The following is a 22,823-nucleotide window of genomic DNA, read 5'->3' as shown; positions in this document are numbered from 1 at the left end:
TATCCCTGTTTTTTTCTGCGACCCACGTTGCTCAATTGCGGCCTCTTCATGTTACGCATATCATGTTTCACTCCACCGCAGACCGCATGATCCATCTCCTCGAGTTTCTTTTCCATACTCCAGGTTTCTGCTTCGTATGTTGGGGTTGGTCGAATGTAACGGTTGTACACTTTACGCTTTAGGGACAGCGGTAAAATGCCTGTACTGGTCGGGGAATGCCTACCGTATTCGCAAGAGGTCACCGGTATTCTTCACTGGATCTCCTTCTTATGAACATGGTCTGCTCTTCATAAATAAATTAGATATGCATATTTTATCCTATTAGTGACCATGAAGAAGACGACAGTCACGCTGCTGGATACGAAACCCTCCAATGGGCGAACCTGTGCCCTGAAAACTAACCCAACGTACATCCATAGGATTCTGTACAGTCATAGTGGCAGTCGCAATCCTCGACAGTCGGTAACCTGCAGAGCGCGTTGTATTTTACACAGCTGTCAACGAACCTTCCAGCAATATCGCTAGTGTTCGCGTAAGCTCCCGATGAAACTTGAGATTTCGCATCGGCCAATGTTACGTTTTTAAGCGATATAATTGAATTTAGCGCAGCACTCCCCATATGCGTTGCGTAGGATCTACTTCTTAATTCCAGGGTGCGTGGCCAGGACACCACAATATGCGAGCAGGCTATCACCATGACAAGTCTAAAAAATGAGTCGTTTGGTCTGCGCGCTTGGTATCGCTTAGCAGGGGCATGCTCGTGCGTTCGATTTTTCATCCCCACATAGATGCATTGGCATGCGTATTTTTGTACGTCGTCAGCTTTCCTGAACCTCCTCAGACCTGAGAACGATGTCATGTGTGACACCTGCTCGCGCGGATTTTCATCAGGCTGATTTGCCAACGAATCGAGAAAAAAAATTTTGGCAGATCCCACGTACCGTGGGAATCGATGTTATGCGAAGCATGCGCGGGATTGTGGTTGTGGCGTAATTTTTCACGCTGAGCGAAACGTTACGGAATGGCGCTAGAGAATTATGGAAGTGGTATACGCACACTCATATGTTGAAGAGTCGCATATCTATTATATAACCAGTTGTTTACAATTGCGTAGCGATGGCAACAGACACATGGGTGTTACCAACACTAGACGTGGTAAATTGATACGTAGTGCTCATATTCTTCAATACTGGATAGTGCGAATCCGTGCAGGACAAAGAACGAACACAGATGCACAGGACAGGCGTATTCAGGAAGGTTTCCCTAGATATATACGCTGCCGAATGGCACGCGCAGGCGCACTGCACATACGTTACAGTCACAGTTACCGCTGTAATGCTTATACTTGTTCGTTATAACGGAGAACAAACGCACGTTTCACGAACCCGTGTGTATGTGTAGAAGGGCTTCTTGACAGTTCTCGAACAAGGTCATCATCACCGTGATCAGTGAGCACCAGCAGCTGGACCGGACTTGTTAATCGGATCCGTTCATGATCGCGGTTACGAGGGGTCTAAGTGTAGTTAAGTGCGAGGTATAGTACAGCTGGTGGAAATCCTGGATGCCTCCTACGATGAAATGATCTATGATGCCTCCTGTCATGGACACGCCAGTCAGGTCTTTTGATGCCCTCTCCACATCCAATCCATCTTTCACGCAATATAAGGACCAAGCATTTTTGGGTCTTGATAAATCAATGTTCAAAACACCGGTAATGATGAGAGGCCTGGGTATCTGAGCAGATTTATTGTAGGAAGCATTGACGCCAGTTTTTGCGTAATTCCCGCGGTCCACGTTGCGGACCATGTGGACGAGTTGATGGTACTTGAGCGTCTTCCAGGGGTGTTCTGTCTTCAGTTTCCTCACTTTGCTTTCGCCGCGGTGGGGTAGCGGTTAAGGTGCTCGGCTGCTGACCCGAAGGTCTCGGGTTCGATCCCGCCCGCGGCGGTCGCAGTTCTCTATACCTGGTGACAACTTTCTCTGGCAGCACAGCGAAGGCTACGCAACCGAACCACGCACTTTTTTACTCCGCTTCTGTATGTAGTCCGCGAACGCTAGCTTTTGTAGAATACGTAGCATAAAAGAAAACATAAAAAGAAAAGAAATAGGTATTACGTTCAAGATTGCTTGCGTTGAAAGTAAGAATGATAATCCCGTAAAGGATCAGCGATTTTCGCTCTTTCGAGTTTTCAGGTTTTCTGGTGTCCCGTTTCACGTTTTCCGTCCCCACTAAACAACGATGGCGTCGCTCGGCTGCAACATGTGCACATCGAAGCTTGCAAGTGAGCATAAGCGCGTGTTCGTTAGGTGATCTGTGTTCATCGACCAGAAAGAAACGAAGACAGTGGTGCGTTGTGAATTATTTTGTTGATTTGCCCATACTATCACCGAGAAAGAAGTGTGCAAGTGATACCACCATCGCAAGTGGGTCTCTCATCGCGATAGCTTCCTTGACAGTGACGACGGTGACCTTCAAGTCTTCAGCAAGAAGAGCCGCTTGAAAGCAAAACTGCGATTGGAAACAGTACGTAAAATAAGTGGCCCACTTCATAAAATGCGTTGCAGACATGGTCGGTATTTCGGTTGCCTACTATCGCACCGAAGTCGCACCGAAGTCGCACTATACAGTCGCACCGAAGATTGCGTCTAACACCGTGCCCATCGGCTTCTACGGCGGGAGGTGTTTTGGCGTTTTGAATGAGAGCGATTTACGGTGACAAAATCACCCATGCACAGCTTTGCCTCGGTAACAGACGCGTTCATGTCTATTATGCAACTGACAGCGTGATTTGCAATTTGCAAAAAAAAAACATTCTTGACCACGGGATTAAGGAACGCGTTTCACCCGTTTGTATAATCACACACGTGAGACGCCCGCTCCTGACTGGTCGTGGCCAAGATATCTGAAGCCTTTCGATGCCTTCGCGTCCCCTGAGAAAATGACGTGAGCGTCTCCAGAAAGTTACAGCGTCTCCAAATGTAGGAAAACGACGATGTCGACCCTGTGTGCACCGAAATTCAGAAAATGGCTTGTTACCTTTGCGTAAGATTTCCGATTGCGCAGTTACTGCTGGGCTGTGGCTTTCTTTTTTCTTTGAAAAGTAAAACCGACCGCTTTAATAAAGCTGATTCATGCGTTCCTTCGCAATGCAAAATGTTCTATCGCTTTCCCAAAAAAAGAAATGTAAACAATACTAAATGGTGCTCGCTTTGCACGTGGACTTGAACCGCTAGCACATTAGCGTTATATTATTTGATTTGCAGAAGAGCTCAGCAACGATTCCAGGTATTTGTACTGCATGCTTAAGTATATCAAGTCATGTGGTAGATTTCGACTACATCTGTGAATAAACTATCTGCATAAATTCCCAAATAACTTCATGAGCCATAAATACTCGTGTGGAAACGCACATGTTTTATGCGCTCGCGAAACCAAAACCGAAATCGCCCGCGAACGGACTACTTGGCGTAGTAACACATGTGCAGAAGCTCCGCCCACGCAGCTTTAGCTGTGCTGCCACAGAAAGTTGTCGCCAGGTATAGAGGCAAAATGCTAGATGCCCGAGTTCTGTGCGGTCTCGGTACACGTTAAAAATACCCAATGGTCAAAATTTCCGCAGCCATTCGCTGCGGTGTCTCTCATATGATATCGTGGTTTTCGCACATAAACCCTAACAGTTAATATTAGAGAGTTTGAGAATTGGGGACCCAAGACGCTGGGCCCCCAAGCTGCGTTGGGCAGCCTGCTCTTGCGTTCGGATGATCAGCAGAGTTTGAGAATTGGGCCAACGCAGGTTTCGTTGGGTCAAGCGCACGGAGCACCACGCGTGACGAAATTTAAGATCATGCGAGACACGGGCCATATTGCGGAGTGGCGCGTGCTGCGTCTGTGTCTTCTCGCTGGTGACCCAAGACGCCTTGGGGCCCCACGCTAGTTTTCGATTTTTGCGTCTCGGGTCAACGCGAACACAACAGCCCAAGAGTGGCTTAGGTTCTGTGCATGCGCACTGGCGGCTCGCAAGCTTCTTGGGTCCCCAAGTTCCTTGGGGCCCCAATTCTCAAACTCTCTATTATTATCACTTTCCTTGCGTGTCAATGTGTGTGTTCGCGGTTACTGTGTTGGTTGAGACTCTGTATCACCTGTGGCACATACCCGCATGACATTAACTCTGGTTTACGGGTATGGGCCACACGTGACTGAGAGAAAGGGTTTCATGACGTACGCGACAGGTATTTTGCGTTATTCATGTCAAGCCCAGTGAATCGTGTTCGTCATACACCGATTCCCTGCTAGGCCAATTTTGGTATATTAAAAGTTATGGAGACGACTAGGAGAGCACCCAGACGTAGGCGGCTAGATAGATAGATAGATAGATAGATAGATAGATAGATAGATAGATAGATAGATAGATAGATAGATAGATAGATAGATAGATAGATAGATACGGCCAAAGTGCCTGAGGTTCGCTAAGAAATGCTTCGCATTTAAAAATGCTATATGTTATGTGCCGATGGTCCCGCAGTACTTCCCCTCCGACATGAACACTGGGTATATCGCCTCTGAAACTGAGCTTTCATTCAGAACCTCGGACTCAACCTCTTTCTGGTCCTGTTAGAGGGACAACGAGCCTGATGGGGCTAAAGGGCCACTGCAACACTTTTGTAGCGTTAGCTACACTTGCCTAGCCGGAGCCGATTTCGCGTGGATGGTCATGAGCCGTGCTGCGCATGCGCGAGGATCAGTGTTGTCACACAGCTGGGTCACCGGAGCTGGCATCTCACGCGCTCTCCGACAGTGGCGCGCGGCTCGCTGCTGCTGGTCTGCGGGTTCGGGAGGATTTGCGTCGTAGGCGCGGCAGACACGCTGGCGGCGGCACGCGCGCAGACTCCGCCACCGCCGCGCGCGGCTCGCCGTTGCTCGTCTGCGCCGCATTCGAGAGGAGTGCCGCCGTAGCCATACGCACAGTGCCGTGCGCAGCTATTCGCCTTCGCTTTGCAGTCGCCGTCTGACACGGCGCTGGGGCCGCTTGATAGTGCCTCTAACTGGCGTTTGCAGGAGGGTAACGCCATGGAGAAGGAGAGTGCAAATGCTGCTCGACGGCGCAGAAGAGCCGAGAAGCTTATCACATCGGATCCCGAAGTAGTTGCCTGGCAATTAGCGGTTCAGCGTACGAAGAATGAACAGAAGAAGGCTAATAATCCTAGACAACCTGGAAAGCTTGGAATATTCAGCTGAACCTTTGCTAACGATACGTGTATCCTGGCATAGCCGAGCTAAGCCACTGCAAATTTTTTCAGCGTGGTCAGAAAACGCTGCCTATTGGGAGTCGAGGCTCCCGAGAACACGCGAGCCAAACATTAGAGCGCCACACGTGGCCTGGGATTTACTATAAATTCTCAAAATCAGCTAAAGAGCGCTTCCTCTTTTCTCGACAAAAATGATGCTTATGACGTCTCCTCTCCTCCTCCTCTCCGCTCGCGCCTCACTCTCGACCGTTCGCTGGCTGGGCGCTTCTCAAGGCGATGGCAGAAGTCGGTGAAGGCAAATGTCTGACGGAAACGGTACCCTCTCTCGGCGCAAGAAATGCATTCGCATTTCCGCACTATTCCCTTCGGGGAGGTGGGGGCATTTTTTGATCAACAATGTTCACAAGTATGAACGGCGGTACCAATTCAAGATGGCTGGGCGTTCCACAAGTGGCTAAACGTTGGCCGGGTGGCTGAATCGGGTGACGGACAGACAAACAGTAAGACAGACCAAAATTTCTGCGTTTAAGTTCCCCAAGAAAGACTGTCGTCTTTGAAACTGCTCAAGGTCATGAGGCGCGTGTCACGTACCTTCTTCCTCCGCGCCACCCCTCCCTGCTTAGCTTCCAGCGCTTTGTCCGGACGAGAGAAGAGAGAAAGCAATTGCAGTGTCTGACAAATCTTTGCAAATCCGCTCGTACTGAACGGATTCTTAAAATTTTTTCGTTGGTCGATTCGTGGGTATATAAGTTCATTTATTGAATTCATTCCATGGTTGCTTGGAAAAGTGTAGCAGGACCCATTTACCACGTAGAGACCAGGCGTGTGAAATAACCAAGTTCCCGAGCCACTTAAAAACGTGCGCTTAAAATCACTGTAGCGCGAAATCTCTCCCCATTTGCCGTAAATACAGCTATAAACGTTGAGTATTTACTAATTCGTCATTAGAGAGAACATAAGAAACACTACACGTTTTCGTGTTTCACTTAATACGCACTTTGGTTTCTCGATACATGTCCTCATTTCCTAAAAGCTTGTTGTTGATCGCTAAATTACACTGTATATGTTGTACACATGTACTTTACAACCTCGTACAAGTACAGGACATAAGCGAAGCACACTTAAAAAATAATGTAATTTGTGGGATTTTTCATGCCAAAAGATAAACGAGCCATTGCTTTTGTATGAAGAGCGCATGCGCCCCTAGTTTTCCTGGATGGTGCTGTTTGCTAATAAATCATAGTTGATGGTCTAGTCGTTGTGTGTGGCACTTCTCTTCTTTGTCCGTCATCGTCTTGACTGGTTTATTCTTTCAGGTTCACACAGTCTTAACTGCTACCACATCTTTTTGCATAATTCTTGCGGCTGCATATTTTTGTGAGGCGTAAAACGCATTCCAAATTGCTCCTATAGCCACGCCACATTGGTGGTTTAGGGCCCTATTAAAGCGCACGGGATTGGTTTGCGCGCATTCATGCTTTCCGCGGCGGCTGCATTTTCGATGGAGGCGAAAATGTTTGAGGCCCGTGTACTTAGATTTAGGTGCACGTTAAAGAACCCCAGGTGGTCAAAATTTCCGGAGCCCTCCACTACGGCGTCTCTCATAATCATATCGTGGTTTTGGGACGTTAAACCCCAGATATTATTATTATTCATGCTTTCAGCCGTAGTGTGCTAAGCTGGACCACATTACGTGGTGTCACGTTCGAGGAGGGGAGCGCGAAACGCAGGAGAACCGAGGAGGAACTAGTGGAGAGGAGGAGATGGCCACAGTTTACTTTACGAAGTTAAGAGAGATTTACTACTTCATTTCGTTGTAAGTTCCTCCGCTTACGTTCCTCTGATTTTTGCTCTCACTCTTTTTCTGATCTTTGTCATTAATGATCCGCTGCGCAGTGCGTTTGCTCTCTCACCCTCTGCTGGACGAATCGATTCCTCAGTTACAGCGGGGGACGCGAAACCCACGCGCGGACGCTGAAAAGCAGCCCTCAAACAAAAGGTTTTCTTTGCCAGGCACCAATCTGTGCTTTCACTTGTGGACACTGGTAAATGCGCCACGCGAAGATCCAGATAGCACTTCGCAGGGCACCTCTGTGGGGCATGATATCACGAACCACATAGAATTGGTCGACAAGCAACTTCTATGTTTGCTAACCTGCTCACGCATTGTTATATATTTTTCATTTTGTTACAGAGCAAGAATAAAAATGTTATCAATTCAAGGGTGCTTTTCAAGGGCGTTTGAAACGTACCGTTCTGCTTTCGTCTGACATGCTTCAGTGAAACAACGTAGCAAAATGATTATTCTTATTTATTTTTATTGTATCACCTAATACATAACGGTTCTCATTGAAGGCAAAGAAGTACTAAACATGCGGTCCTGGTCAACGTATCTGCCCAAGCATACGGTAAACCAAGTGCAAAACCTGCGTTGGATATCCAGGACAATACACAGAAGCGAGGTAAGCAAAACTGGCTCATGTACGCCTTCATCGACTGACTTCACTTCGCAATCTACGAAACGCCCCGCGGCGACGCTTGGGTTATTAATGCGTGATTATACAGGATTCTTCATAGTGCTCACATATTGAATTTCTACTAAGTCGCACTTATTTTCATGAGATATACCACGCTAAGAGAGCCGTGGAACGTATTGGATGGCTTGGTATTTTGAAAAAAGTGCTTTTTTTTAAATAACTTTATTTGATGCCTAATTATAAAATACGCCTTTACTATGCTCGAAACTGCCCATCACATCCTGCGATTGTCGCGGCAACTATGCAGCTTATGATGCTCAAATAAGCCAATGGCCATGAACTTGCAGTTTATGACACGATCATTTGGTTTTATGGCATCATTTGTCCAGAAAACGGGGAACAATGTCTAGCTGATTTTGAGGGTTAATTGTCAATTCGAGGTCGCGTGCTGCTATATAACGTTTGGTTCACCTGATCCCCGGAGCCTCGACTACCGATCGGCAGCGTTTTCAGGCCATGCTGAAAAAGTGTTGCAGGTGTTGCAGCTTGAAGTGTGGCTACAGGTTTACTATAAGTCTTTGTGGAGTAGCTTAGCAAGTGAACAGCTGTGCGCAATTGTCATGCAAGAATGTGCTGAAGTTGCAGTGTGCTCACGGTGTACTAGCGGTGTACTATTGGTTGTCACCGAAGCCCATAAGGCTCCCATCCATTTTCTCATGGGCTCAATAAAGTTATTCCCCTATCTGTCTTTCATTCTCACGGTAACTCTTAAGGTATGTTATAAAGCGTGGTAGAAGAGTTAAATAACGACCGGGCGTCACACAATGCCAATTACGTAACCATACTCCATCTCAGAAGTATCTTGCAGCACTGTGGAAGCTGCAATGCTTCTAAGCCAATGGGTAACGCGAAAGCCCCTCAAGATGCGTTCATCCGCGTGGCGTCGTCTGCTCGTCGTCTGCTGGGCGTCTTTTTAGCGTCGGCTCGCCTGCCTTTTCGGTACTTGCTCTCCGCAGTTGACATAGGTTGTTTTCACGCCTCAAAATGTAAATAAATAAATAAGGCTAATAACTCCCCCGGCCCCGCCCCCATCTACATTCAGTGTGGCTATTTTAATGTTACGTATATTACAGCATTCGTGCAGCGTGTATCATTATATCTTCCAAATAAAGTCACTACGGCTCAGTTATGGTACTGCCGAGAGGAGCTTGATATTGACGAGCCGACAGCTCAATATTCAGTTCCCGTTACAGTTTGTGGGTGCCTTAATGTGTAACGTACTGTGCGTGTCCTCAGTTGAGCAATAAGTGAGTAAACAAAACATGATTTAAACGTAAAATCGTGCTGCAATGTTTAGTGCGTAACTGGTAAAGAAAATGTTACGGGAAAGTTTTTTTAACTTTTAGAAGTCACTGCCAGTCAAAGTGTTCATCGTCCATGCCGTCCTCCTCGTCAGACGTCGTGTTCTCCCATACATTGACTAAGACTGCTTGTTTGTTTACTACATCGTCAATGAGGTGGTCCATTTCCTTCATCTTCTCTTCTTCCTGAACCATATGTTTAACATAGTTCTTCCACTTATGCGTCCTTACTTGTGGTATGGCCTCGGCAACATGTTTCTTCAGCTTTTCCATTTTAAATGCCCTGTTCGCAGAAGCCACAAAGCGCGTCATATCGCTCCACACCAGCTCTAGGGGAGTGAGCTGGCAGTGATACGGCGGTAGCCTTAAAAACGAGGTGTCCGGTACAGCAGCAATACAGTTAATACGATATGACTTGTCATCTACTTTCACAGTCTAAGCTTCATCAGCTCTGACTTTACCATAACGTCACTCCATGGAACCCCCTTTTCTGAAAGCCACGCCTACTTTTCCCTTTTGAGGTAACTCATGCGGGGGACCTTTTCTTGCCTCACGGAGTGATATGGCGCGTTGTCGAGGACAATCACGCTGTTCGAAGGACGGAGTGGCAGTGGAGGTGTTTCGAATCATTTTTCATAGTGGGGGCGTCCATCTCTTCGTGATAGTCTCCTGTGCTCTTTTTCGTTGAAATATTCCTCCGGTACCTTGCACAAAGCCATTCTTGTTTGCGCAGTGCGTGACAATCAATCGGGGCCCCTTGCCGCTTGGGTTGTTCAGCCCAACTGGAAGTCCTGCCTTTTTTGCTAGTTCCCCAGTTTTCACACTCTCGTCGACCCACACCTTATCTGTCGTGTGCACTAGCGTCGGCACTGAGCTATGTGGGCTTCCTCAATAAAGAGGGTGCTGCGGGACCGTTTCTTAAACCGAAAACATATATTTTCAGCATGCGATGCATTGTTGAGGGTGAAAGTAAAGGCAGAGTTTAATCATGGTTGATGTGATAGGAAAGCTTTCGCACCGTGGGGATTTCGCTCCTCTCGAATTGATCATGCACTACTTGTCGCAGCACGCTCAAGTCAAAATTGTCGAGTTTCTTTCTCCGTTCGCGTCCTGTGCCGCCACGCAACCTCTTCGGGGACGCCACATCGCCGTTTCTTCGATGTTCATAAACTCATTTGTAGGCGGAGCGTTCCCTGGCGTTTATGAGTAACGCAGGTATTTATATGACAGCGTTCATACATGCGCTTTCACAAACTTCTTTTTTCACAGCACCAAACACATTAAGGACCATTAACCTTGCTGCTTGTGCCCCGCCATGGTGGTCTAGTGGTTATGGCGCTCGACTGCTGAGCCGAAGGTCACGGAATGGAATCCCGGCCGCGGCGGCTGCATTTTCGATGGAGGCGAAAATGCTTGAGTTCCATGTACTTAGATTTAGGTAAAGAACCCCAGGTGTGGCCCCGCCACGGTGGTCTAGTGGTTATGGCACTCGACTGCTGACCCGCAGGTCGCGGGATCGAATCCCGGCCGCGGCGTCTGCATTTTCGATGGAGGCGAAAATGTTTGAGGCCCGTGTACTTAGATTTAGGTGCACGTTAAAGAACCCCAGGTGGTCAAAATTTCCGGAGCCCTCCACTACGGCGTCTCTCATAATCATATCGTGGTTTTGGGACGTTAAACCCCAGATAATATTATTAAAGAACCCCAGGTGTATATATATGCTGTGCAAGAGAACTGTCTGTGTACTTCTCGTAGCTTCGGCAGTGCTGCAAGGTAATTGTGAGATGGAGTATAGTGGTCGTTTAAAGCTTCCAACCCATTAGGAAGGGCTCAGCCATAATTCTTCATCGTCATCAACCGTGGCATCAACAAAGTGCACGTGATGCCTTACAGATGGTGCCTCCCTTCTCCACAGAATGACGAATATTATCGTGGTGGATGCTTCCCAACTTCACAACAATAATGACTTGTGGCATAGCGGGTACGTTGCTAGTGTACTTGTATTACTAGGCTCAAGAGAGTTTATAACGGGCTCTAGAAATGCCGCCCTTCCAGCTTTCGCTGTGACTTTACGGCTCTTTCCGCGCAGGCCTGGCGTTTTCGCATAGCTTTTGCGCAAGCTGTGCGTTAACAAAACGCGTTATATGACTAATTAGAACTTTGATTATGACTATGCATGATTCAAATACATTATTTCTTCCCGATAGCGCAACTGCTCGAAATGCCAGCTAATTTGAGTCAATTATGGCGCTACACATTAAAAAAAAGGTGCGAGAATGGAGCGACGCGCTTTGTTGCTGCTTCAAAGCAGCGACTTCGTTATTTGCGCAGGCTTCATACACAGCTCCCTCTTGTGGCTGTCGCGAATGGAGAAACGTTTTCCGCCGACCCACGTGGTTTCTCGGGCGTGCGCACGCGTGAGCTGAGTTACGCCGTGATATACTGACTCTGGAGGAAAAGCTGGGCTGCCAGACCACTAACCACAGGAACGCTGACATCTTGGAACGTTGCCATTGTTCACATCATATTTCTTTAGAGATGGGCCAAAATTAGCGCTATACAACACTCACAATACTCGCCAAATCAATCCCAAAGACGCATTTGCACAACCAAAACGTGCGGATACAGTTTTGTGCTCATTTTGAATGCATTTACGAAAGAATAGAACGGCTATTTATGCAATTTACTCTGTGCGGAAAGGAGCGTTTCTCGGGTAATTTACTAGTTGGCGTCGCTATATCATCATCAACACTCGAGAGTGCGCGGGCGCGCGAGTGTGTGCTCACAGCAGATTGCGCTGGTTTGCGCGTCCTGTATATCCGAGTTGTCCTAGTGTCCCGTCGTGTGCGTTTTCTGTCGCCACATACAAACAACTCGGCTTCATGTGACAGCCTTTTTTCGTTCAAGCCGAAAAGTTCAGTGCTAACCAGGAGAGAAGGCAAAGAAGATATGAGACAAGCACTTAAAGTTATGTACCAGCTAGGCGCAACTGAAGCTTTTTGTTTTATTGCGATAGCATTTGCATGGACAATCTCCACGGGTTTTTGCCATCGCCGGTGCCGTTGCCGCCGCCGTCGCCGTCATGTTCCTCCCGTATGAAGTCCAAATTGGTGAGATCCCCCCACGCATCGTATGTTCTACCGCGGGTAAAAGCGCGCGACCGGGGGCGACGGACGCGGCCGAAGCAGAGATCAAACGAGCCGACCTATTTCCGTCGCTCGGAGGGTGCATGCGATAACATCACCCGGCTCGGGAGGCCTGCCGTCAAAGCAGGCAGGAAACGCCCCGCCGTCTTTAACGACCATGAAAAGACGCGAGGTGTGGGTTGGGGGGGGGGGGGCGTTGTCGCGCGAGAAGCCACTCGCGCGGTCGCGATCGCTGGCGCGCGCCCTATCTCGACAGCCCTCACAGCGGGCGGCTCGCATAGGCCTCGATAGCTGGTATGGTGGCACTGCGGCGCTAAGACAGTCAGCGCCGCGAGTAGCGGCCGCGTGCGCGATCCCATCGTGACATTGTGCGAACGCCACTGTGTGTGAGCAGAGCAATGGCATTGCCGAACGAGCAGCGCCCATGATTGTGTGGATTCCGCGGAACTGAATGCGTAGAAAGATATCATAAAAAGCAATCTTCTTCCCGACAGTGATCTTTACGCCGGTAATCATGTTTACGGAGTCAGGGCGGAAACTGTGTCTGCAAAGGGGCCCTCCAAGTAAGTTGCAAGTGTGCTGCTCAGATGAAGAGCGTCGACTAGGACGTCCGCCTTCAGGTTATCAAAGTTTTATCGAGGTCTTGTATTATTTACATTAAATTAAAAGAAGAAGATGCGCCTCCATCTAACATCATCGCCAATGCTCGGCACGCTCGGCTGGTGCTTTTTTTACCTCATTATTACGCGAAGAACTTCACTTGACTTTTGCATCCTTTCTCGCTATTCAGCAGGCGTTCTCGCTACAGTCTCCGTGTGTTAGTTGGTGTTCGGGCTAAGAAAGAGAAAAAATGTTCGTTCGGTCCTCTCGCTTTTTTTCACGCTGGCTTGTTCCTTCGGGCTTTTCGATGATTTCTGTACATTTTCCCAGCTGTCTATAGAACCAATTGCACATTATGGGAGCAAGGTAAACACGCGAGGCTGGACGCCGAGGATGGTGTAAGCTTGCCGCCGCATTGTCTATGTTTGTCAACAAGTGCGAACACACATCCTGCACAGACCTATCATGCGCCTCGCTCTGGCCACCGCCGTGTCCCTTCTAGAAGATATTTAACGCTTCGTCGCAGGGTCACGCTGTCGCCATTCCCATTGCACGCAGGAAAACGTGTCGGAACACACAGGCAGAGTTCAGGGCTTTCGAGCTTCTCTCATCATTGCCCAAGAAGTGGGCACTGCATATGCGGTTTTGGTGCTTCACAAGCTGCCGAAGACCTCCGTCGTGGCTAAAAGAAGGTAGAATTTGACCACAACGAGCAAATGTGCGCAGTAATATCAAGGAAAGCATTACAAAAATTAAGAGCGTCTGTTTATCTCGCACGTCGCACCGCCCTTATCCGACGCTGTCGTCGCTCGTTCTCGTGAGCCTTCCATATAAATCCATTTAATTGTATTTTGGCAGCTTACCAACAGTGTTTCTGTAGCTGTTGCGACAGCCGTACACGCAACAATACATAGATACACTCCTTTTCGACCGCGAATTAGATTCGTCCTTTCGAGCTGGTATGGTTCCGCCCGTATGCACCCGCTCTCAGCCGCGACTGATTAGTAGCGCGCCACTCCGCGGGAGGCGCCCCTTGTTCAGTCGAAACTGCAGTGCACTAGGCCTATACCCTTCTTCGTGCTGCGCTTTCAACGCGAAGCGACTATGCGAAGCGCATGTCTCCCTTGAGTGGAAGTATTTTCTTACACCAGCGTTTTGTAGTTACGCGAGATCGGATGCAAAACAGGTAGCTGCCAGCCTCACTTCGTATAACACAACAATTTGTTGCTATCGCCTTCATTGATTCTCCCTTGCCGTGAAAGTGTGACCTTTTTCTTCTTTTTAACGGCGATAAAAGTTCATGTGCCGTGTAACTTTAGTTTTGATTGAAGCTGTCGGGTGACGCCTCACTAATATTCGCCGCTGCATGCTGCAATCGACATTTTTCTGCTAGATGGCTCTCTGCCTTGAAGTACATATGGCAGCAACGGGTTGAATAAGAATGTGGCTACAGGTGTCTCTTCATTGCAAGTCGAAGCACCATGTGACCACGGCCTACGCTCTTGGCTTCGAGCTGTGAATCCGTGAAGTGGCCGTTGTGCCAAGGAACGGAGAAACTATTCGTTATGCATTGTTAGTAGGGCGTGCCTACTAAAAGCATGCACAAGAAGGTAGAAATTTTAGCTGACATCAATCGCGTAAGCTGCACAGACAACGCTACACTAACACACGGCTTCACGCATCAAAACACAGCAGATGTTCCCTGACATAGAGCCAACATGGCGTAGCTGGCTTGGGTTGGTAGATTAAAAGTGATTACTACCGTAAAATATCGCGAGCATCTCAGGATCTGGCAACGTTCGTTTTGTTCCATCATGGCGGCACCCATGCGGTTATAGGTTTCGTTGCATGGGCCATATCGGGAGCTTTTCCTCTAGAGTCAATATATTAGCTGCATGCGCCGTGACCCCGGCCATTGCCCCAAAAAAGAGACGTGTGTAAACTAGTCCTCAAGTTCGGTCAACGATTCGCTAGCGTTGCGCGCTTTCCTGCGACAGATGGCGCTATGTGTTCGGGGCCGAACATCAGAGTCTCGCCCGCTTGCCTTAAGCATTTGAACAAAGCGTTGTTCAAGTCTCTTAAAGAAATAAAACAGGCTGCAGACCTTATTTTTGGGTATTTGCCACTTTTGGTCTCCGCTATCGACTCCTTATGCAGTGGAAGGCATTGAAGCAAATGTAGGCACTTACAAGCGGACGTCAGGAAAACCAAGTAGCCAAGTGGCTCCTCCAGTCTGTGGTTTGTAGTACGTTAGATAACGGTGATTGCGAAATTAGAAGAAGCCAAACACGAATGCGGGCACACTACTTACACGAAGGTGCCTATGAATCGAAATAATCAACAGGGAAATGATTTTATGCTGCGGCACAACCGGGCAAAGTGCATTTACTGCGTTACTGCATTACAATGTGCTCTAGAAACGCCGCTCTTCCAGCTTTCGCTGTGACTGTGCTGCGATTTCAGCGCAGGCCTGGCGTTTTTTTTTGTCCTGCTTTCAATTTTCGAGTTGTATAAGGACTCGGGGAAAATCGTTACAACAGCCATGCGTAAATGACATTTGATTATTTTGGTATTATTCACGCTGTCTATGTATTGCTGCTTAGACTTGAATGTCTGTGCGCGGCACTACCAGTATTTTCTTTTGTACGCGGTGTTCAGGGGCGTAGCCGGGGGGGGAGGTTCAACCCCCCCCCCGAAATCTTTCAATTTTACTTGCGTATATATACACGCACACATACAAACGCACGCACAAACATACATGAAGTATGGTTGAACCCGCCCGAAAAAAATTTCTCTCTACGCCCCCGGCGCTGTTGGTTGGCTTTTGTAGTTATGAACGAGTGCCTTGGATGTCTCGAAGTCATTAACCGAGTTGTGCCCTCATTTTCTCTAACCGCTTTTGCGCCAAGCTTCCTAGACATGGTATACGTTTCTGCAGCACGAATGAGCTATCCTTAAATTTGTTAGGCTGTACGGCTAAACAGCGTATTCATGGCATAAATTGATGGTATTAAACGATGCATGTGGCACAGAACGCTCTAAAGCTGAAAGTATGCAATTTCATTAGCATGCCTATAAATACACTAAAATTCGCAACCTTTTTTGGTGGTACCGACTCATTGTACATGTGTCACATAATTAAGAGATCTGTCTTTTTAGGTATGCCGTGCGTGCATACACAATAGCTGCGGATTATACAAAACATTAAAAACTGCAATGACGCGGTAAAAAAAGAAAATAACTTTGCGCGTTGCAAGCGTTGGGCCAGACCAATTACGTACCAGTCGACCGATGATTACACTATAATAATGAGAGCTAGTCATTCGCAGTTCTCTCGCAAGAAGCCTATCTGCACACATCAAACGGTGCCGACTAAAATTTCGAGCAGTTTCACTCACTTAACGTCCCGAAGGCTGGTTAAACGGCAGAGCTGGTGGCATCACATTGATAGACAAATCCGCGGCAGTATCAATGAATTTACACATGTTTTCCTCCTACTCTCCCAAACAAATGTGTTCTACGAAGTCTTCTTTTGCATCTTTTCTTTCTCTATTTCTTTCTGACCTTTCTTTCTTTCTTATCTCCCCGTGGCACATAGACTTTTTCCGCGGACTTCTTTTTAGTGGACTAGTGGGGAGTAGTGCAGCTTGTGCTGCTTCTGTGGTACATTTCCGCTACGAAACTGCGGACGACGCTCTCCACGGATTAACCTCGACCTAAAAGAGCTCCGCTATTAAAAAACACGTAATTTATTCCAATTGCAGGCTTTATAAAGTAATCTCATAATTTGACTACATTTCTGACACAAGGTTGCGCTGTTTTTATACCACGAAAACACCGTTTTGCAGTTATACGGGACCTACTTGCCGACAGCCCGTTAATCCGTCTCAGAGTACGAGGGCGGGTGCTGCTCGCTATGTTTTCGAGCTGTTAGCTGTTGTGCCATAACATGTGTTATGGAACATCCCAGCGTTATTGCTGGTACCCAAGCAATATTTAGAATAAACTTAGCTATTCCTAACCAGCGCGTAATAATGACAGAACATTTCGGTGTGACCTGCGATAAGTGCTGGTAACAGTTTTTGTGGGTGCAAAATTATAGGTCGCGAAAGACCAGGTCGAATGTTTCGGTGACTAAGAGGGTATATTTCTTTGAAATACGTATTGATTTCCTTCTGTCGTTGTGCTACAAACGGGTGGTTGTCTATTTTCCGTATCTTAACCCTTCCGCCACTTTGCGGGATTCTGCAGAACTGATTTGCAATAAGGGTCCAGTTGCTTCGAGTTGTCGATGAATTCACCCTCACGCTGCCAATAGCTAGCTTTCTGGTTAGCTCAAATGGTAGAGCGACCGACGCGGAAAGAACTTGGTTCCGTGTTCGAACTCCACACCAGGACGCAATTTGTGGCGAATAAGACGCTCTATTTCTGAGAAATCCGTATGAATTTCGTTGTCGCTTCCTGCTACAAACAGGTGGTTGTCTATTTCTCTTTTGTGAACACGATCACATCAAACGTAAAAGAATAAGGGCACGTGGCAATGCCCATTTTAAAAAAAGCATAATTCCGATGCTGTCGAGCGAGCAAAAGGGCCGCGAGCGCACGATGAGCTTGGCATGTAAATCACGCTGTAAATGAAATGCATGAAATGATTGTCATGTTACCTCCTCTCGCTTATGTTCGTCGTTTAGTCACGTCATGCAATGCCAATTTTCGTATATATTAAGCTACCGAACTGGCCGCGAGCACACCAAGAGCTTGACATGTAAATCACGCTTTACATAAAATGCATGTCATGATTTTCATGTTTCAACCTGTCATTCAATGTTAGCCCAGCAGTCACTTCACGCAATACCAAATTTAGTGTATATTATGCTACCGAAACGGCCGCGAGTACGCCATGAGCGTGGTATGTAAATCACGCTTTACATAAAATGCATGTCATGATTTTCATGTTACAACCTGTCATTCAATGTTCGCCCTACAGTCACTTCACGCAATACCAAATTTAGTGTATATCAAGCTGGCCAAAAGGCTGCGCGCGCACTGTGACCGTGGCATGTGTGTCATGCCGCACAAGACATGCCTATCATGATTTTCATGCGACCACCTCTCAGTAATGCTCTTCATACAGCAATGTCTCGTCATACTATTTTCGGTACGTATCCACTTAATAAAACGACCATGAGTGCCCCAAGACCATGTCATGTTAATCATGCTGTACATGACATGCGTGGCATGATTTTCACGTTAGGAGCTGTGACTTTATGTTGGCCATGCACTCTTGTCACGCCATACAAATCTTGGTATAGATCAATTTAATGAAATGGCCGCAAGAGCATGACGACCACTACATGTAAATAATGCCATTCATGACATGTACGCCACTATTTTCATGTTATGACCCCGTGATTTACGTTCTTCGTACAGTCATGTTATGAGATACCGCTTTTGTTATATATCCGATCAACGAAACGGTCAGGAGAGCACAAGTCGTACAAGTCGCACTAGATAGATAGATAGATAGATAGATAGATAGATAGATAGATAGATAGATAGATAGATAGATAGATAGATAGATAGATAGATAGATAGATAGATAGATAGATAGATACGCTCAAGGTCCCAACTGAGAGGTTGGGACCAACTGAAAATCGTGACATGCATTGTCATGTATGACATTATTTACATGACACTTTCGAGGTAATCGCGGGCGTTTTAGTGAATGGATACATACCAAAACTACTATGGCGTGGTATGGCTGTATAATAAACTTATACCCCATGTCTTAACTCAAAATAAAGTGCATGTCATGTACGGCGTGATTTACATGCCACGCTCATGGTGCGCTCGCGGCCGTTTGGCTAACTTGATGTATACGAATATTAGTATGCCGTGACATGACTGTATGACGATCATACACTACAGGTCTTAACATAAAAATTATGACACTCTTTTAATGCGCGGCGTGATTAACATGCCGGGGTCTTGGCTCTCTCGCGACTGTGTCATTAGCATAATATATAACAAAAATTGTAGCGTGACAACAGTGCATCACTCTCAGAAATGAAAGGCTTTAACATGCAAATCATGTTATGCATATCATGTACACCATGCTTTGCATGACATAGTCATGAGGAACTCGAGGCCGTTTCAGTAAATGGATATATATACCAAAATTGGCAAGACGAGACAAGCCTGTATGGCGAACATAAACATCCAGTTGCAACAAGAAAATCATAAAGTGTGTGTGAAGTACGGCATGACTAGCATGCAACTCTCATGGTGCGCTCGCAGCCATTGCACTAGCTTGATGTATACCAGCATTATTGCGGCGTCTCATGACTGTATGACGACCATACATTACAGGTAATATCAGTTAGCTCATCAAATTCATGCCATGTACGGCAAAATGTACGTGCCATGCTCATGCGCAGTCATGGGCTTTTCGCTAAATGGTTATGTATCGAAAATGGCATGGGGTGGCATTCTTGTATGGCGAACATAAACGTCAGGTCGTAACATGAAAATCATGAAATGTATTTCATGTACGGCATAATTGATATGTCATGCCGATGGTGCACTGCCGATCTCTTCGCTAGCATGGTACCTAAACTTGCGTGGCGTGACGTGACTGTATTGCGAACATAAATGACAGGTTGTAACATGAAAATCATGATATGCATGTCATGCAAAGCATGTTTTATATTCCACGTTCATGGTGCGCTGACAGCCGTTTCAGCAGCCTTATCTATGTAAAAATTCATGTGTATTGTACATAACATGACAAGTTTCATTTCCATGGCGTATACCGCATTTTACATACATGCATGCATGACAAACATGACATAATGAACAACATGTCATGACATGATTGCCTCGATTTTCCTCAAAGACAATCAATACGGCGTATGCGGCACCATGCTGACTGCTTCGCATTACATCGATTCCAAGAGTGCGTGCGCCTCTGCCCGATTATTTTATTTTCTGTGGTTAATGGTTGGGAACTCCTCGATTCCTTATTCGATGTAGAGTTGGCGTGGAAATGTTATTTTACGGTTGCCAATAGGTTAGATAAGTACAAACGAAGAAGTGGAGAAACAATGACCAGGTGAATACTAAAAGTAGGACAGATATTCGTTTCGTAAAACACGCAAAAATGTCTAACTGCTCCATTTGTGTGGAAGATAAATTTGCTTTTAGATACAATGGCTTCAAAGTAGGGCCGACAGTAGGGCAGACTTAAACAGGGTTTTATGGAGCATACAAGGTTGCTAACCTGGGTGCACCAGCTCACTTTTTTAAACTAACGAGACTGAGCGCATGCCCAAATTCGATGAACGATCAGTTTTATAGAGGCACAATAAAGAAGAAACGAGTCTTATGGTCGAGGCTTGGCATGTCAATAATTGTGGATGATGTGCAGGCGTACGCTAGCGTTTTATCAATTTGAATATAACGTAAGTTAATTGCTTCATTACTTAATAACTGGAAATGTACCTATACCGGATTGACAGGAGGCGCGGACTTAAGTATGCGCTCAAGTGTCGTGTGTCTGCTTCCTTTTCTGCGCCTGTGAGCAATTTGGGTCGGTAAACGGTGTTTGTGCCGTGTCGTTCTCTTTTCTAGTGCCCGTGTCTGCACGCACGACTTTCTTTCATGAACAATAACTAGCACTTACCACATCTCTATGTCGTTTCAGGCCCCTTGAGAGCTAGAGCTCTGGCTCTTTGTGATCGCGGTACAACCGAATTATATGCAGACGCCGACATACTATGAGTTGTCCAAAAAATATCCCTTGAAGTGAATCGCCGTTGGAATGTGAATGCTGAATGCAGCGGTTCTAACTATCATCGTAAAATATTCAGCGAAAAAATTAGACACAGCGGACAGGGAGCGACAAGGTCCACGGCGGCCGATTTTTACGCTGAACCTTTTAAACGTAGCCAACCTACTAGCTTGCCCCCACACCTTGGGGCATTGAAACACTGACAACACTGCTTAAAATGTAACACTATATGGTATTAAAAAGCGTTCGTGAAGCAATGTGCGCTAGCTCGCTCTCATAGTGTGCCTCACTAAAACACTGCACACAGGGGTAAACATTGCACCTAGCATTAAAAGAGAGCTCGGCGAAACGGCATTGAAAACTGCTCGTGATACCGTTGTGTAGTACCTAGCTCCCATACTTAGGACTGTGCAGCGCTCACAAAAAGGAGCAAGGGACAGAAGAAGTACACAGGACGAGCTCTCATACAGTGTGCCACTGAAACACAGCTAACACTGCTTTAAATGGCAGTTTGCACTGTAACACTGTTCGGCTAAATACCATTGAAAAGCTGGTGAAACCTAGGTGTACTGGCGCACTCCCACAACCTGTGTCAGTAAAATACCGTTAGCCCTGTGGTAATTGCAGTTAGCAGTGTAACACTGCTCGGTTAAACGGCAATTGAAACTGCTTGTGAAACCAAGTTGTACTGCAGATAAGACAATGTAGTCATGGTGGTTACAAACAAAGCTCAATCGACGTAATTTCTGCGAGTTCTATGTTTGCCCATGTCAATAATCTAATATACCAAAGGGCCAATTGAAATGCAAATAAGACTGCCTGTTTTTCACCAGCTCCAACTATAATGTTGCGTATTCATTGCTAGTAACAAATACGATGCGTCAATTTGCATGTTTGTTGTGCCGACTTCTGTAACTGGCAAGACGCACTGTTCCTCCTCTAATATATGCAGGTCAACTATACATAATGGAATATTGGGATTTCAATGAAAAGTGCGCCTTGTTTTACAGCCCAGGTAAGATTCGCAAATGGGATTGTTTTTTCAGCTTTGGGTTTTTTGGGTACACTTCAAATTTGAGACCTGAAACTTTAGACCTGAACTTTAGACCTGAAATTTATGTTCCTTCATGTTGCCATGACTCTATTTATGGGAATACGTCATAAGACATGAAAAGTGAAAAGCCTGTGTTCGTCCAACTTGGTGAATTTCGAAAGCCCTTCACATCGGTATACACTCTAAACACGGTAACATATGACAAGAGGGACGTCTTCACATTCTCGCTCACTTATCAATTAAAACTTACACGGAATAATTTACTGATGTAACGTTTAACAAAGTGTCATGTGTATACATTTCGAGTGCATCGTTATTAATGAGTACAGGTTAATCTTTATTTTTTCACTGCGCAGTACAGGTGTCGTACCTTTATCGTAGAGTTTACCAAAGCATTCCTGAATCATTTGTAGCGTAACCGTTTGAATTGGTATTCTGTCTACAGCCGTCCGCCGAACTTTCCCGCAGCGCACTGGCATAAGGAGACGCCATAAAATTGATAAATAAAAAGTTACCGAATTTCATCAACTTCTATTTCACCACTCGACAGGGTACGTTTCATTACGATATCAATTATATGGACACTCTCGGCGGATTTTTCCCGTAGCCGTTGCCGTCGCCGTCATTCCTGTATATTTTTATGTATGCATATATACATAAAAGAAACAAATAAAAATTATTCAGAAGAAAAATTTTTGATGCGCGTGACCGCAGATTCAAACCTGCGAACACCCGCTTCGCAAGGTGCTGCCTTAGACAATTGCGCCATGCGCCATTCGTTCTGCAGGATACTAACAGCGTAATACAAATGCACGGAACGCCACACGTGGCGAAATTAAAAGTATGCGAGACGTGGGCCATGCTGCCGCGTTGCGCGCCCTGCGTTTGCGTCGTATCGCTGGCGACCCACGCTAGTTTTCCATTTTGGAGTTGTAGCACCGGGCCACTCGTGGCCAGTCGGCCAGGGAAGAAGAGCTTCCTGTGGCTAGTTGTGGTGCGAGGTAGTGGGAACGCTGTGGCATTTGTAGGCTTATGCAACAGGATGGAAGAAATGAGACGTATGAACTAGAATCATAATATATAACCTACACCGTGACCCAAATCCTGAGGCTAAAATAGCGCGAGAGCGCACAAGACACTAACGAAGAA

The 22,823-nt window shown here is 46.5% G+C and overlaps 1 long non-coding RNA gene across 1 annotated transcript in view; it reads left to right on the top strand.

The window, feature by feature from the left end:
- The window catches only part of LOC119405974 (uncharacterized), a 29,542-nt gene extending 21,831 nt beyond the window's left edge, over nt 1-7,711 (top strand). Inside the window, exon 3 of the long non-coding RNA XR_005186487.1 lies at nt 7,603-7,711. This is a non-coding gene — a long non-coding RNA (uncharacterized LOC119405974). The remainder of the gene's footprint in view (nt 1-7,602) is intronic.
- The last annotated feature ends 15,112 nt before the right edge of the window (nt 7,712-22,823 follow it).

This window comes from Rhipicephalus sanguineus, chromosome 9 (genome assembly GCF_013339695.2).
Source record: "Rhipicephalus sanguineus isolate Rsan-2018 chromosome 9, BIME_Rsan_1.4, whole genome shotgun sequence".
Taxonomy (NCBI): Eukaryota; Metazoa; Arthropoda; class Arachnida; order Ixodida; family Ixodidae; genus Rhipicephalus; species Rhipicephalus sanguineus.
The sequence above is the reverse complement of the archived record's forward strand: the minus strand, read 5'-3'. Positions and strand labels throughout refer to the sequence as shown.